The sequence below is a fragment of the Scyliorhinus torazame genome, chromosome 7 (assembly GCF_047496885.1).
Source record: "Scyliorhinus torazame isolate Kashiwa2021f chromosome 7, sScyTor2.1, whole genome shotgun sequence".
Lineage (NCBI taxonomy): Eukaryota > Metazoa > Chordata > Chondrichthyes > Carcharhiniformes > Scyliorhinidae > Scyliorhinus > Scyliorhinus torazame.
In genome coordinates this window covers 427,305-440,904 of record NC_092713.1, presented here as the reverse complement: position 1 = coordinate 440,904, position 13,600 = coordinate 427,305, and the positions used below count along the sequence as shown (strand labels likewise).

Genomic DNA, 13,600 nt, shown 5'->3' with positions numbered 1-13,600 from the left:
ACTACACTTGCCACTGGGGCCCCATAGAGGAGTCTGACCCATCTGACAAGCCCCTCCCCGAACCCAAACCTCCCTCAGCACCTCCCACAAATACTCCCACTCCACCCTATCTCTGCCTTCTCCGCATCCATTGCCGCCACTATCTCTGCCTCCCCCTCCGCTGGGGCCGTCATCATCACCCCCAGCAGCCGTCGAACGTTGACATTCAGTTGTCTCCCCTTTACAAACCCTGTCTGCTCTTCATGCACCAACCCCGGGACGCAATCTTCTATCCTCGTCGCCAGCACTTTTGCCAGCAGCTTGGCGTCTACATTTAGGAGTGAGATAGGCCTGTATGACCCGCATTGCAGCGGATCTTTTTCCCGCTTCAGAATTAATGATATCGTCGCCTCCGACATTGTCGGGGGTAGTATCCCCCCTTCCCTCGTTAAAGGTTCTCGCCAGCAGCGGGGCCAACAGGTCCACATATTTCCTGTAGAATTCCACCGGCAACCCGTCTGGTCCCAGGGCCTTCCCTGCCTGCATGTTCCCCAGTCCCTTAGTCACCTCGTCCACCTCGATTGATGCCCCCAGACCTGCCACCTCCTGCTCCTCCACCCTCGGGAACCTTAGTTGGTCCAGAAAATGTAGCATTCCCTCTTTTCCCCCCCGGGGGTTGGGACTTATATAGCCTCTCATAAAAGGTCTTAAACACCTCATTTACCTGCCCTGCTCTCTGCTCCATAGTTCCCGTTTATCCCTAACTCCCCCAATCTCTCTCGACGCTATCCTCTTACGGAGTTGGTGGGCCAGCAGCCGGCTCGCCTTTTCCCCATACTCATATCGCATCCCCTGTGCCTTCCTCCACTGTGCCTCTGCCTTTACTGTGGTCAGCAGGTCAAACTCCGTCTGAAGTCTTCGCCTTTCTCTACATAGTCCTTCGTCTGGGGCCTCCGCATATCTTTTATCCACCCTCAAAATCTCCCCCACTAATCTCTCCCTTTCTTTGCCCTCTTGTTTCTCCTTCTGGGCTCTAATGGAGATCAGCTCTCCTCTAACCACCGCCTTCAGCGCTTCCCATACTACCCCCACCTGAACCTCACCATCGTCATTGACCTCCAGGTATCTCTCAAACACCCCCGCACCCTTCCACAGACCCCCTCATCCGCCAATAGTCCCACATCCAGTCGCCAGAGTGGGCGCTGCTCCCTCTCCTCTCCTAATTCCAGATCCACCCATTGCGGGGCGTGGTCTGAAACGGCTATGGCCGAGTACTCCGTTCCTGCCACCTTCGAGATCAGTGCCCTACTCAGAACAAAGAAATCTATTCGGGAGTATACCTTGTGGACGTGGGAGAAAAAGGAGAACTCTTTGGCCAACGGCCTGGCAAACCTCCACGGATCCACTCCCCCCATTTGTTCCATAAATCCCCTAAGCACCTTGGCCGCTGCCAGCCTTCTTCCGGTCCTGGATCTAGACCGGTCTAGCCCTGGATCCAGCACAGTATTGAAGTCCCCCCCCCCCCTATTACCAGGCTTCCCACCTCCAGGTCCGGGATACGTCCCAGCATCCGCTTCATAAATCCTGCACCATCCCAGTTCGGGGCATATACATTTACCAGCACGACCGCCTCTTCCTGCAATCTACCACTCACCATCACATATCTGCCCCCGTTATCCACCACTATATTCCTAGCCTCGAACGACACCCATTTCCCCACCAGTATCGCCGCCCCCCTGTTTTTCGCATCCAACCCTGAGTGGAATACCTGTCCCACCCATCCTTTTCTTAACCTAACCTGATCCGCCACCTTCAGGTGCGTCTCCTGGAGCATGACTACGTCCGCCTTCAGTCTTTTTAAGTGTGCAAACACCCGGGCCCTCTTAATCAGCCCATTTAGGCCTCTCACATTCCACGTGATCAGCCGGATTGGGGGGGGGGCACTCGCCGCCCCCCCCCCCGACTAGCCATCCCCTTTTCTGGGCCAGCCCCCCATCCAGGTCCCGCGCACCAACCTGTTGGGGGGCCGCCCGCCCCCCCCCCCCCCCGCCCCCCCGACTAGCCATCCCCTTTTCTGGGCCAGCCCCCCGTCCAGGTCCCGCGCACCAACCTGTTGGGGGGGCCGCCCGCCCCCCCCCCCCGACTAGCCATCCCCTTTTCTGGGCCAGCCCCCCATCCAGGTCCCGCGCACCAACCTGTTGGGGGGCCGCCCGCCCCCGCCCCCCCCCCATCCCCCCCCGACTAGCCATCCCCTTTTCTGGGCCAGCCCTCCGTTCAGGTCCCGCGCACCAACCTGTCCCCCAGGCGGCGCCTTCCCATCCCGACCACATCTACTTTTGCCAGCTCCCCCTTGCACTCAGCAGCAGCAACCCAGTTAATCCCCCCCCTCCCCGGCTAGATCCCCCTCTAGCATGGTTACTCCCCCCATAATGCTTCCGAAAGTCAGCTTACTCTGGCTGACCCCGGTTCCCCCATTCTCTCTTTGACCCCCCTGCGTGTGGGGCTCTCTTCCTTCCTGCGCCTATCTTCCCGCCATCATGGGTAGCACGGTAGCATTGTGGATAGCACAATTGCTTCGCGGCTCCAGGGTCCCAGGTTCGATCCCGGCTTGAGTCACTGTCTGTGCGGAGTCTGCACATCCTCCCCGTGTCGGCGTGGGTTTCCTCCGGGTGCTCCGGTTTCCTCCCACAGTCCAAAGATGTGCAGGTTAGGTGGATTGGCCATGATAAATTGCCCTTAGTGTCCAAAATTGCCATTAGGGGTGGGGTTACTGGGTTATGGGGATGGGGTGCAGGTGTTGACCTTGGGTAGGGTGCTCTTTCCAAGAGCCGGTGCAGACTCAATGGGCCGAATGGCCTCCTTCTGCATTGTAAATTCTATAATCTCCATAGCGCGGGAAAACCGCATGCTTTCCTATCGGCCCCACCCCCCATGGCGCAGCTCCCTCATTCCCCATCCCCCCTCTCAGTCCCTTTTCCCACCGACGCCCACATTTCTTCGTGTCCCCCCATCAAGGGGAGAGAAATTCCCCATCCAACATTGCTGTATAATAAACCTCCCATTTCCCAATTTACATTCCTGTACCACCACCTCGTTGTTTCCCCCCCAACATCAAACTCTCAGTTCTAGTCCAGTTTCTCTTCTTGAATGAAGGTCCATGCCTCATCCGCCGTTTCGAAGTAGTGGTGCTTGCCCTGATGCGTGACCCACAATCGCGCCGGCTGCAGCCTCCCGAATTTTATTTTCTTCCTGTGTAGCACCGCCTTGGCCCGATTAAAGCTCGCCCTCCTTCTCGCCACCTCCGCACTCCAGTCCTGATACACTCGTATCACCGCATTCTCCCACTTGCTACTCCGTACCTTCTTGGCCCAGCTCAAAACAGCCTCTCTGTCCGTGAAGCGGTGAAATCTCACCACTATCGCCCTTGGTATTTCACCCGCCTTTGGTCTTCTCACAAGGACCCGGTACGCTCCTTCCACCTCCAGGGGGCCCGTTGGGGCCTCAGCTCCCATTAGCGTATGGAGCATCGTGCTCACATAAGCCCCAGCATCAGCTCCCTCTGTTCCTTCGGGGAGACCCAGAATCCAGAGGTTCTTTCTCCTCAAGCTGTTCTCCAGGACTTCCAGCCTTTCGATACACCTCTTATGTAGCGCCTCATGCGTCTCCATTTTTACCACCAGGCCCTGTATCTCATCCTCATTTTCGGCTGCCTTTGCCTTCACCCCACGGAGCTCTATCGCTTGGACCTTTTGTGTTTCCTTCAGTCCATCGATTGCCAATAGCATCAGCGCCAGCACCTCCTTCTTTAGTTCCTCCACACACCGTCGGAGGAATTCCTGCTGGTCCGGGCCCCATGTCGTCAGGGCTCCATCCGCCGCCATCTTGCTTCTTCCTTCTCTTCTCTGCCGCTGCTCCAGAGGATCCTTCGCAATCTGGCCACTACCACTGGTCCTTTCCATGCACACCCGGGGGGGCACCTTCCTTCGTCACCCCACACTGGGTTTGGTCTGAAAAAATTTCCGTTGGGGCTCCCGAAAAGAGCCCAAAGGTCCGTTAGAACGGGAGTTGCCGAAACGTGCGCGTTGGCAATGCATCGTCGCAACCAGAAGTCTCGCTGTATACCTTCATAATTGCATACTCTCACAATCATAAACTCTCACAATCATAAACTCTCACAATCATAAACTCTCACAATCATAAACTCTCACAATCGTAAACTCTCACAATCATAAACTCTCACAATCATAAACTCTCACAATCATAAACTCTCACAATCGTAAACTCTCACAATCGTAAACTCTCACAATCATAAACTCTCACAATCATAAACTCCCACAATCATAAACTCTCACAATCGTAAACTCTCACAATCATAAACTCTCACAATCATAAACTCTCACAATCGTAAACTCTCACAATCGTAAACTCTCACAATCATAAACTCCCACAATCATAAACTCTCACAATCGTAAACTCTCACAATCGTAAACCCTCACAATCGTAAACTTTCACAATCATAAACTCTCACAATCGTAAACTCTCACAATCGTAAACTCTCAAAATCGTAAACTCTCACAATCGTAAACTCTCACAATCGTAATCCCTCACAATCGTAAACTCTCACAATCATAAACTCTCACAATCGTAATCCCTCACAATCGTAAACTCTAACAATCGTAAACTCTCAAAATCGTAAACCCTCACAATCGTAAACTCTCACAATCGTAAACCCTCACAATCAGAAACTCTCACAATCATAAACCCTCACAATCATAAACCCTCACAATCAGAAACTCTCACAATCATAAACTCTCACAATCATAAACCCTCACAACCGTAAACTCTCACAATCGTAAACTCTCACAAGCATAAACCCTGACAATCGTAAACCCTCACAATCATAAACACTCACAATCATAAACCCTCACAATCATAAACTCTCACAATCATAAACTCTCACAATCATAAACCCTCACAATCATAAACTCTCACAATCATAAACCCTCACAATCATAAACTCTCACAATCATAAACCCTCACAATCGTAAACTCTCACAATCGTAAACCCTCACAATCGTAAACTCTCACAATCATAAACCCTCACAATCGTAAACCCTCACAATCGTAAACCCTCACAATCTTAAACTCTCACAATCGTAAACTCTCACAATCATAAACACTCACAATCGTAAACTCTCACAATCGTAAACTCTCACAATCGTAAACTCTCACAATCACAAACTCTCACAATCGTAAGGTCTCACAATCGTAAACTCTCACAATCGTAAACCCTCACAATCATAAACTCTCACAATCGTAAACCCTCACAATCATAAACTCTCACAATCGTAAACTCTCACAATCATAAACTCTGACAATCGTAAACCCTCACAATTGTAAACTCTCACAATCGTAAACTCTCACAACCATAAACCCTCACAATCGTAAACTCTCACAATCATAAACCCTCACAATCATAAACACACACAATCATAAACTCTCACAATCATAAACCCTCACAATCATAAACTCTCACAATCATAAACCCTCACAATCATAAACTCTCACAATCATAAGCCCTCACAATCGTAAACTCTCACAATCGTAAACCCTCACAATCGTAAACTCTCACAATCATAAACCCTCACAATCGTAAACCCTCACAATCGTAAACCCTCACAATCTTAAACTCTCACAATCGTAAACTCTCACAATCATAAACACTCACAATCGTAATCTCTCACAATCGTAATCCCTCACAATCGTAAACTCTCACAATTGTAAACTCTCACAATCGTAAACTCTCACAATCGTAATCCCTCACAATCGTAATCTCTCACAATCGTAATCCCTCACAATCGTAAACTCTCACAATCGTAAACTCTCACAATCGTAAACCCTCACAATTGTAAAATCTCTCAATCGTAAACTCTCACAATCATAAACCCTCACAATCGTAAACTCTCACAATCATAAACCCTCACAATCATAAACCCTCACAATCATGAACTCTCACAATGATAAACCCTCACAATCGTAAACTCTCACAATCATAAACACTCACAATCATAAACCCTCACAATCATAAACTCTCACAATCCTAAACTCTCACAATCATAAACCCTCACAATCCTAATCTCTCACAATCATAAACCCTCACAATCATAAACCCTCACAATCGTAAACTCTCACAATCATAAACCCTCACAATCGTAAACTCTCACAATGGGAAACCCTCACAATCGTAAACTCTCACAATTGTAAACCCTCACAATCGTAAACTCTCACAATCGTAAACCCTCACAATCGTAAACTCTCACAATCATAAACCCTCACAATCATAAACTCTCACAATCATAAACCCTCACAATCATAAACTCTCACAATCATAAGCCCTCACAATCGTAAACTCTCACAATCGTAAACCCTCACAATCGTAAACTCTCACAATCATAAACCCTCACAATCGTAAACCCTCACAATCGTAAACCCTCACAATCTTAAACTCTCACAATCGTAAACTCTCACAATCATAAACACTCACAATCGTAATCTCTCACAATCGTAATCCCTCACAATCGTAAACTCTCACAATTGTAAACTCTCACAATCGTAAACTCTCACAATCGTAATCCCTCACAATCGTAATCTCTCACAATCGTAATCCCTCACAATCGTAAACTCTCACAATCGTAAACTCTCACAATCGTAAACCCTCACAATTGTAAACTCTCTCAATCGTAAACTCTCACAATCATAAACCCTCACAATCGTAAACTCTCACAATCATAAACCCTCACAATCATAAACCCTCACAATCATGAACTCTCACAATGATAAACCCTCACAATCGTAAACTCTCACAATCATAAACACTCACAATCATAAACCCTCACAATCATAAACTCTCACAATCCTAAACTCTCACAATCATAAACCCTCACAATCCTAATCTCTCACAATCATAAACCCTCACAATCATAAACCCTCACAATCGTAAACTCTCACAATCATAAACCCTCACAATCGTAAACTCTCACAATGGGAAACCCTCACAATCGTAAACTCTCACAATCGTAAACCCTCACAATCGTAAACTCTCACAATCGTAAACCCTCACAATCGTAAACTCTCACAATCATAAACCCTCACAATCGTAAACTCTCACAATCGTAAACCCTCACAATCGTAAACTCTCACAATCGTAAACCCTCACAATCATAAACTCTCACAATGATAAACCCTCACAATCGTAAACTCTCACAATCATAAACACTCACAATCATAAACCCTCACAATCGTAAACTCTCACAATCGTAATCCCTCACAATCGGAAACTCTCACAATCATAAACTCTCACAATCGTAAACCCTCACAATCGTAAACCCTCACAATCGTAAACCCTCACAATCGTAAACTCTCACAATCGTAATCCCTCACAATCGGAAACTCTCACAATCATAAACTCTCACAATCGTAAACTCTCACAATCGTAATCCCTCACAATCGGAAACTCTCACAATCATAAACCCTCACAATCGTAAACCCTCACAATCGTAAACTCTCACAATCGTAATCCCTCACAATCGGAAACTCTCACAATCATAAACTCTCACAATCGTAAACTCTAACAATCGTAAACTCTCAAAATCGTAAACCCTCACAATCGTAAACTCTCACAATCGTAAACCCTCACAATCAGAAACTCTCACAATCATAAACCCTCACAATCGTAAACCCTCACAATCAGAAACTCTCACAATCATAAACCCTCACAATCATAAACCCTCACAATCAGAAACTCTCACAATCATAAACTCTCACAATCATAAACCCTCACAACCGTAAACTCTCACAATCGTAAACTCTCACAAGCATAAACCCTGACAATCGTAAACCCTCACAATCATAAACACTCACAATCATAAACCCTCACAATCATAAACTCTCACAATCATAAACTCTCACAATCATAAACCCTCACAATCATAAACTCTCACAATCATAAACCCTCACAATCATAAACTCTCACAATCATAAACCCTCACAATCGTAAACTCTCACAATCGTAAACCCTCACAATCGTAAACCCTCACAATCGTAAACTCTCACAATCATAAACCCTCACAATCGTAAACCCTCACAATCGTAAACCCTCACAATCTTAAACTCTCACAATCGTAAACTCTCACAATCATAAACACTCACAATCGTAAACTCTCACAATCGTAAACTCTCACAATCGTAAACTCTCACAATCACAAACTCTCACAATCGTAAGGTCTCACAATCGTAAACTCTCACAATCGTAAACCCTCACAATCATAAACTCTCACAATCGTAAACCCTCACAATCATAAACTCTCACAATCGTAAACTCTCACAATCATAAACTCTGACAATCGTAAACCCTCACAATCATAAACACACACAATCATAAACTCTCACAATCATAAACCCTCACAATCATAAACTCTCACAATCATAAGCCCTCACAATCATAAACTCTCACAATCATAAGCCCTCACAATCGTAAACTCTCACAATCATAAACCCTCACAATCATAAACACACACAATCATAAACTCTCACAATCATAAACCCTCACAATCATAAACTCTCACAATCATAAACCCTCACAATCATAAACTCTCACAATCATAAGCCCTCACAATCGTAAACTCTCACAATCGTAAACCCTCACAATCGTAAACTCTCACAATCATAAACCCTCACAATCGTAAACCCTCACAATCGTAAACCCTCACAATCTTAAACTCTCACAATCGTAAACTCTCACAATCATAAACACTCACAATCGTAATCTCTCACAATCGTAATTCCTCACAAACGTAATCTCTCACAATCGTAATCGCTCACAATCGTAAACTCTCTCAATCGTAAACTCTCACAATCGTAAACTCTCACAATCGTAATCCCTCACAAACGTAATCTCTCACAATCGTAATCCCTCACAATCGTAAACCCTCACAATCGTAAACTCGCACAATCATAAACCCTCACAATCGTAATCCCTCACAATCGTAAACTCTCACAATCGTAAACTCGCACAATCGTAAACTCTCACAATCGTAATCCCTCACAAACGTAATCTCTCACAATCGTAATCCCTCACAATCGTAAACCCTCACAATCGTAAACTCTCTCAATCGTAAACTCTCACAATCATAAACCCTCACAATCGTAAACTCTCACAATCATAAACCCTCACAATCATAAACCCTCACAATCATGAACTCTCACAATGATAAACCCTCACAATCGTAAACTCTCACAATCATAAACACTCACAATCATAAACCCTCACAATCATAAACTCTCACAATCCTAAACTCTCACAATCATAAACCCTCACAATCCTAATCTCTCACAATCATAAACCCTCACAATCATAAACCCTCACAATCGTAAACTCTCACAATCATAAACCCTCACAATCGTAAACTCTCACAATGGTAAACCCTCACAATCGTAAACTCTCACAATCGTAAACCCTCACAATCGTAAACTCTCACAATCGTAAACTCTCACAATCGTAATCCCTCACAATCGTAAACTCTCACAATCGTAAACTCTCACAAGCGTAAACTCTCACAATCGTAAACCCTCACAATCGTAATCTCTCACAATCGTAATCCCTCACAATCGTAAACTCTCACAATCGTAAACTCTCACAATCATAAACCCTCACAATCATAAACCCTCACAATCATGAACTCTCACAATGATAAACCCTCACAATCGTAAACTCTCACAATCATAAACACTCACAATCATAAACCCTCACAATCATAAACTCTCACAATCCTAAACTCTCACAATCATAAACCCTCACAATCCTAATCTCTCACAATCATAAACCCTCACAATCATAAACCCTCACAATCGTAAACTCTCACAATCATAAACCCTCACAATCGTAAACTCTCACAATGGTAAACCCTCACAATCGTAAACTCTCACAATGGTAAACCCTCACAATCGTAAACTCTCACAATCGTAAACTCTCACAATCGTAATCCCTCACAATCGTAAACTCTCACAATCGTAAACTCTCACAAGCGTAAACTCTCACAATCGTAAACCCTCACAATCGTAATCTCTCACAATCGTAATCCCTCACAATCGTAAACTCTCACAATCGTAAACTCTCACAATCGTAAACCCTCACAATTGTAAACCCTCACAATCGTAAACTCTCACAATCATAAACCCTCACAATCGTAAACTCTCACAATCATAAACCCTCACAATCGTAAACTCTCACAATCGTAAACCCTCACAATCGTAAACTCTCACAATCATAAACCCTCACAATCATAAACTCTCACAATGATAAACCCTCACAATCGTAAACTCTCACAATCATAAACACTCACAATCGTAAACCCTCACAATCGTAAACTCTCACAATCGTAAACTCTCACCATCATAAACCCTCACAATCGTAAACCCTCACAATCATAAACCCTCACAATCGTAAACTCTCACAATCGTAAACTCTCACAATCGTAAACTCTCACAATCGTAATCCCTCACAATCATAAACTCTCACAATCAGAAACTCTCACAATCATAAACCCTCACAATCATAAACTCTCACAATCAGAAACTCTCACAATCATAAACTCTCACAATCATAAACCCTCACAACCGTAAACTCTCACAATCGTAAACTCTCACAAGCATAAACCCTGACAATCGTAAACCCTCACAATCATAAACACTCACAATCATAAACCCTCACAATCATAAACTCTCACAATCATAAACTCTCACAATCATAAACCCTCACAATCATAAACTCTCACAATCATAAACCCTCACAATCATAAACTCTCACAATCATAAACCCTCACAATCGTAAACTCTCACAATCGTAAACCCTCACAATCGTAAACTCTCACAATCATAAACCCTCACAATCGTAAACCCTCACAATCGTAAACCCTCACAATCTTAAACTCTCACAATCGTAAACTCTCACAATCATAAACACTCACAATCGTAAACTCTCACAATCACAAACTCTCACAATCGTAAGGTCTCACAATCGTAAACTCTCACAATCGTAAACCCTCACAATCATAAACTCTCACAATCGTAAACCCTCACAATCATAAACTCTCACAATCGTAAACTCTCACAATCATAAACTCTGACAATCGTAAACCCTCACAATTGTAAACTCTCACAATCGTAAACTCTCACAACCATAAACCCTCACAATCGTAAACTCTCACAATCATAAACCCTCACAATCATAAACACACACAATCATAAACTCTCACAATCATAAACCCTCACAATCATAAACTCTCACAATCATAAACCCTCACAATCATAAACTCTCACAATCATAAGCCCTCACAATCGTAAACTCTCACAATCGTAAACCCTCACAATCGTAAACTCTCACAATCATAAACCCTCACAATCGTAAACCCTCACAATCGTAAACCCTCACAATCTTAAACTCTCACAATCGTAAACTCTCACAATCATAAACACTCACAATCGTAATCTCTCACAATCGTAATCCCTCACAATCGTAAACTCTCACAATCGTAAACTCTCACAATCGTAAACTCTCACAATCGTAATCCCTCACAATCGTAATCTCTCACAATCGTAATCCCTCACAATCGTAAACTCTCACAATCGTAAACTCTCACAATCGTAAACCCTCACAATTGTAAACTCTCTCAATCGTAAACTCTCACAATCATAAACCCTCACAATCGTAAACTCTTACAATCATAAACCCTCACAATCATAAACCCTCACAATCATGAACTCTCACAATGATAAACCCTCACAATCGTAAACTCTCACAATCATAAACACTCACAATCATAAACCCTCACAATCATAAACTCTCACAATCCTAAACTCTCACAATCATAAACCCTCACAATCCTAATCTCTCACAATCATAAACCCTCACAATCATAAACCCTCACAATCGTAAACTCTCACAATCATAAACCCTCACAATCGTAAACTCTCACAATGGTAAACCCTCACAATCGTAAACTCTCACAATCGTAAACCCTCACAATCGTAAACTCTCACAATCGTAAACCCTCACAATCGTAAACTCTCACAATCGTAAACCCTCACAATCATAAACTCTCACAATGATAAACCCTCACAATCGTAAACTCTCACAATCATAAACACTCACAATCATAAACCCTCACAATCATAAACTCTCACAATCGTAAACTCTCACAATCATAAACCCTCACAATCGTAAACCCTCACAATCATAAACCCTCACAATCGTAAACTCTTACAATCGTAAACTCTCACAATCGTAAACTCTCACAATCGTAATCCCTCACAATCGTAAACTCTCACAATCGTAAACCCTCACAATCGTAATCTCTCACAATCGTAATCCCTCACAATCGTAAACTCTCACAATCGTAAACTCTCACAATCGTAAACCCTCACAATTGTAAACCCTCACAATCGTAAACTCTCACAATCATAAACCCTCACAACCGTAAACTCTCACAATGGTAAACCCTCACAATCGTAAACTCTCACAATCGTAAACCCTCACAATCGTAAACTCTCACAATCATAAACCCTCACAATCGTAAACTCTCACAATCATAAACCCTCACAATCGTAAACTCTCACAATCGTAAACCCTCACAATCGTAAACTCTCACAATCATAAACCCTCACAATCATAAACTCTCACAATGATAAACCCTCACAATCGTAAACTCTCACAATCATAAACACTCACAATCATAAACCCTCACAATCGTAAACCCTCACAATCGTAAACTCTCACCATCATAAACCCTCACAATCGTAAACCCTCACAATCATAAACCCTCACAATCGTAAACTCTCACAATCGTAAACTCTGACAATCGTAATCCCTCACAATCATAAACTCTCACAATCGTAAACACTCACAATCGTAAACTCTCACAATCGTAAACCCTCACAATCGTAATCTCTCACAATCGTAATCCCTCACAATCGTAAACTCTCACAATCGTAAACTCTCACAATCGTAAACCCTCACAATTGTAAACTCTCACAATCGTAAACTCTCACAATCATAAACCCTCACAATCTTAAACTCTCACAATCATAAACCCTCACAATCATAAACCCTCACAATCATGAACTCTCACAATGATAAACCCTCACTATCGTAAACTCTCACAATCATAAACACTCACAATCATAAACCCTCACAATCATAAACTCTCACAATCCTAAACTCTCACAATCATAAACCCTCACAATCCTAATCTCTCACAATCATAAACCCTCACAATCATAAACCCTCACAATCGTAAACTCTCACAATCATAAACCCTCACAATCGTAAACTCTCACAATGGTAAACCCTCACAATCGTAAACTCTCACAATCGTAAACCCTCACAATCGTAAACTCTCACAATCATAAACCCTCACAATCGTAAACTCTCACAATCATAAACCCTCACAATCGTAAACTCTCACAATCGTAAACCTTCACAATCGTAAACTCTCACAATCATAAACCCTCACAATCATAAACTCTCACAATGATAAACCCTCACAATCGTAAACTCTCACAATCA

At 43.7% G+C, this 13,600-nt stretch overlaps 1 protein-coding gene across 3 annotated transcripts in view; it reads right to left on the bottom strand.

Annotated features, from left to right (window-relative positions):
• Window positions 1-13,600, bottom strand: part of LOC140426002 (noelin-3-like) — a 703,970-nt gene that overhangs the window by 281,721 nt on the left and 408,649 nt on the right. The gene's annotated exons all lie outside the window — the stretch shown is intronic.